This window comes from Schistocerca americana, chromosome 1, assembly GCF_021461395.2.
Source record: "Schistocerca americana isolate TAMUIC-IGC-003095 chromosome 1, iqSchAmer2.1, whole genome shotgun sequence".
NCBI lineage: Eukaryota > Metazoa > Arthropoda > Insecta > Orthoptera > Acrididae > Schistocerca > Schistocerca americana.
Genome location: NC_060119.1, coordinates 127,015,286 through 127,020,410, shown reverse-complemented (window position 1 = coordinate 127,020,410; position 5,125 = coordinate 127,015,286). Strand labels below are relative to the sequence as shown.

The window sequence follows — 5,125 nt, the reverse complement described above, 5'->3', positions numbered from 1 at the left end:
CACACAAAGTAGCCCTAAATTATGCAATTGTATGGTGTTATCTTGGGTGTCATCCTGTGCAGTGGCTCCAAACATTTCAGATAAAAAGACATCACATTTACGCCAGTGACTGTAACACTTTATTTCACGATTGCAATTTCGGCCTTAGGCCATTATCAAGTGAAGATGTTACGGCTATGAGGCCATGTCAACCTAAAATGAGCTGACACATTTATATGTCGTTGTCATTACTATTAAATACACTGCTGATGCTGTTACATAATGCGAACACTAATAGTAATGACAACGACATATAAATATGTCAGCTCATTTTAAGCTGACATGGCCTAATAGCCATAACATCTGGAACGTTCCCTTTGAACAATTATACAAGACTGTGCTTAAACTGACACACAATATTTCTTAGCGCAACGCAATCTGACTTTCAAAACTCTCTACAAAAGAATGGCCCTGACTAACATTAACCTATACCTTTCACAAATCACTTACCTCACCAAAAATCTTCGTTACTCGCACAACTGCAATACAGCGAGCGCCACTCCTGCCAGCTAAATAAAAGATTCAAACTACTGAAGGCACTAACTACTGATAGGCATAGTTAGCAAATGAAAGATTTTGACAGAGAACAGATGGTGTATTTACCTTAATAGTCATAATATACATAGCAGCTCATGACATCCAGTCTTACAAATTTCAAAACTCCGCCATCTCTCTCCCCACATCCACCACTGCTGGCGGCTCACCTCCAACTGCGCAACGCTACGCGCTGTTCACATCCAGCTGCCCAACACTACAATGGCAGACAACAATGCAAACTAGCCACAGACTGCACACAGCACAGCCAGTGATTTTCATACAGAGCGCTACGTAACTTTGCCAATAAGAAAACATAAACAGCCTACTTACACATCTTCACTTGATAATGGCCGAAGGCCGAGACTGCAATCGTGAAATAAAGGAAGTGTTACAGTCACCGGCGTACATGTGATGTCTTTTATAAAGTTGTAGATGGCTGTGGATCCCAGGTATAAAAAGTTAATCAAACATTTCTGAGATCCTTACCCTTTGACCATACGACATTGTTGACAAGAACTCCTCTGACAGCTGGTAAAGCTGTCAACTTCAAATGTTTGATTATGAAATGACGCTATATATTGTGTATCAAAACGGTTATGATATAGAGTTTGTTACGCCGGTTAGTAGTGCATGTCGTTAAGCTGATGTATTTAACAGCTGCGTGCCTCGCTGATAGTTAAGGTATTTATTCTAGTGTTCTTAGTGTTGCATGGGATGTGGTGTAATAAGGAACTAGTGACATCGACTTTATACCATAACAATTAATATGTTTCACATTATTTGAGAACTGAATAGAAATCCACGTTGACACGCCGTCAAGTAACAGCTGTTTTGTTGAACCTTTAAATCTAAAGGGGGTGGAAGGGCTCACACACTAAAGTGAACATTTCAATTCCAATGGTTTTATTAAATACCCAAAACAATCCCAGATATTCAGAATGAGATTTTCACTCTGCAGCGGAGTGTGCGCTGATATGAAACTTCCTGGCAGATTAAAACTGTGTGCCCGACCGAGACTCGAACTCGGGACCTTTGCCTTTCTGGAAACATCCCCTAGGCTGTGGCTAAGCCATGTCTCCGCAATATCCTTTCTTTCAGGAGTGCTAGTTCTGCAAGGTCGCAGGAGAGCTTCTGTAAAGTTTGGAAGGTAAGAGACGAGGTACTGGCAGAAGTAAAGCTGTGAGTACCGGGCGTGAGTCGTGCTTCGGTAGCTCAGTTGGTAGAGCACTTGCCCTCGAAAGGCAAAGGTCCCGAGTTCGAGTCTCGGTCGGGCACAAAGTTTTAATCTGCCAGGAAGTTTCAATCTCAGATACTATTTGACAGGCGCCACTCGGGCAAGATTATTTAAGAGACATTCATTACATAAATCATAAGCAAGTTATTTATTAACTTTAAGACATTATTTAAGACCTTTTACATTTCAAACTTTAACATTACGTGTAAAATAACAGTTGACACAGACTTTAATAGGAAAGCTTAAAACGTATTTATTAACCTTAACTTGGGCAATCTTGCAGAGCGGATCAGGAAATTATTCAAATGCCCACTGACTTGTCAGATGGACTTTTAGGACATAGAAAGTTACAACCTTGTCAAATGATAAATGTGTAATAATAGAAATAAGGCCCTAGCTTGTAAGGCCTAAGTTTAACCACGAACAGGTGGAACCGACTGAGAGAAGTAATACTTAACTTCGAACCAAAGACGTGGCTCCGTTTGCTACCCCACGTCGAGTAGACGACCAAAATGTGAACCAAGCGACCGCTACCGAAGAGGAACACCCGAGCTCAGGCGAAGTCCACCGCCCGTAAGCCAAACTTGTAATCTAAACGGAACCCATGCGTTTCGGTTGCCCGCTGCCTCAGCTCACTGAAACACAGAATACACCCGACAACAGAAGGCAGAAAAACCTTTCTTAACCTTAACATTTAAGATTGATCAGTAAATTAAATCTATAAAATCAAGGCTAAACAAGAACTAATTTCATTAGGAAATGCTTCCTTTAAGTGAAACAGTACTTGATAAATAAACACTGTGGGAAATGATATGTTTCATGAGAACCGGCACTTACTAGAACTTAATGATACACATCTGCAAATACATCAATATTATGCCGAAGCAGAGCACACGCTTAGCAGGAGGCCTCAAATGAAATCGGACAAGCATCACATCATACGTCGTGCAACACCTTACTGTACAAAGAGCGATCGCAATCGCAGTTAAGTAAGCGCTCTTAGTAATTAGCGTACTTAACTGGGTGTCTAGATGCTGGGGCGATTTTGCCAAGATGCCAGACCATCACTTCGCAAGACCAAAGCAGCGTGTCCCTCCAAGGAAACGGGCACATCCGCAGCTCACGAGGTTGCCGGAGAACGCACAGCGCCGGCCAACTCCCGCCGACTCCAGTACAACCACGTGACAACCGCCGCCCGGCCTCAGGTTCGCCGCCTTCGCTTCTGCCCGCCAACCAATCGCCGACTCGCGCACCGCTGCGTTCCGTTCTCAAAGCGTTGAGTCCTCTCCCCCCCCCTACTCGCGGTCGGCACTCCCTTATATCTCGAACCGGCCCAAGCCCAAAGTGAAACCCCTACACTAGGAAATCAACCGTACTCATGTCAGAGATACTACTGGCGCCAGTCCCACCACGACTCACACGCCTTCCCTCTATCGTGGACGGGGAAAGAAAAACAGCACAAGATCGATGAAGCATCCGATAGGAGTTTTTACAAACACACTAAATCAACGTTCTTCATCGTTTCTTGCTAACATTGCGTGCTTGATTGCTACTGGCATACGCCATTGTAATCTGTGACGTAAACTACTTAGGCGAATGCATGGCTAAAAACAGAAAAAAACAAAAAAATATACTCTTACGGGTAAGCCAGTACATGTTCCAATAAATAAACCAAATCTCCAACGTGACTGAAAAATGCGAACACCACACACGCAATGGCCGCTGGAAGAGCGAGTTGCTCATACTTGATAATGGTGCAATCAGCAGCATATTTATGAAGTGATGGTCTTCATATCAGCCAGCGCTACAGACCCTGCGCCTGCAGACAGCTGTGACACGCACCCCCGAAAATGCGCCCGCCAGTCGCGCGGAAGTGTCACCTCATTGGCTCAAAGTAACCGCTGGAAGCGGTCCGCGCAAAGCTGATACCTGAAGGGGAATCATCGTTCTGTGTGTGGTTATGGGTAGTGCTCCAGAATTCTTTTCCATCGGCTTTCGTCTGATAACTAGCGCCGCCACTCCCACAGTGCGGTAGTTGAGCCACCGCCCACGCACTGGCGATAATCTCCAGACACCTGCTTGATAAAGCTACCAGTGCGTCACCTGTCGAACGTCAAGCAGACGGCAGAGACTGACAGAATAAAAACGTTCTAAAAGTATTTCGTATTACACGTCTGTCAGCTCCTGCTTACAGTCTTGTTAACTTTTTTTTGTTTATTGTTATTTTTAAACCTGTTTACAGGCAGGCCTGCAGCAGCATACTACGCCACTCTTTGGCCTCAGAGAAACACAAAAGACACAAATGAAGACAATTAGAGAAAGAAAGATGGTGGACATATAAACGGAGACAAACACTTTTTAAAATACATGGTGCCGTTCACGGGCGTACAGTCCAAAATAAAATTGTTCAGACACTTGGACACATACAGAGACGAAAACTGTCACACGTGAACGTAGGTGCGCAGAACGAATAACACTGAACCACTTAAGCACAAAAGACGGCACACACAGAAACACGAGGCATTGATGTCCGGCGCGCGAATGTTCACTAGCTGTGTACGAGTCCATGGACCTGCCAAGACAGGAGGAGGAGAAAGGGGGGTGGGAGAGGGAGAGGGGAGAGCAGAGATGCCATGGGCTGGGGAGATAGGGGGAGGGAGGAAGGGCGAGGGGAAGCCCGGGGGAAGAGGGGTGGAGGAAGGGAGATGGGGGAAAAGGAAAGAGAAGGGAAGGAGGGTGCCTAAATGAAAGGACACAGGAAGTGGGGGGAGAATCAAAGTTGATAGGAGGGGTAGATGGAGAGGAGGAGGACATCATCAGGGAGGGGGAGCTGGCGGGAGCCACCTTGGGAGAGGGTAAGGAGGGTGGAGAGATGGAGACCGGGTGGGACGTGGGAATACAGGTGCGGCAGTGGGCGGGGGTGGGAGAGGAGAGGTGAGACAAGCGGATGAGGAGGATCGAGTTTGCGGGAGGTGTACAGGATCCGTACCCTTTCAAGGAAAAGGAGGAGGTGGGGGAAGGGGATGAGATCATACAGGATCCGTGTGGGGGAGGGGACACGGATGTGATAGGCGAGGCAGATAGCATGGCGTTCAAGGATTTGTAGGGATTTATAAAAAGTAGGGGGGGGCGGAGATCCAGGTCTGATGGGCGTAACAAAGGATAGGGCGGATGAGGGATTTATAGGTGTGGAGGATGGTGGAGGGGTCCAGACCCCACGTACGGCCGGAAAGGAGCTTGAGGAGACGGAGTCAGGAGCGTGCCTTGGCTTGGATTGTCCGGAGATCGGGAGTCCAGGAGAGGCGACGGTCAAGG

General features: G+C 46.4%; 1 non-coding gene across 1 annotated transcript; it reads left to right on the top strand.

The window, feature by feature from the left end:
* Nucleotides 1-1,776: 1,776 nt before the first annotated feature.
* On the top strand, nucleotides 1,777-1,851 carry Trnas-cga. Its single transcript has one exon. It is a non-coding gene; the product is annotated as a tRNA-Ser (tRNA).
* The last annotated feature ends 3,274 nt before the right edge of the window (nucleotides 1,852-5,125 follow it).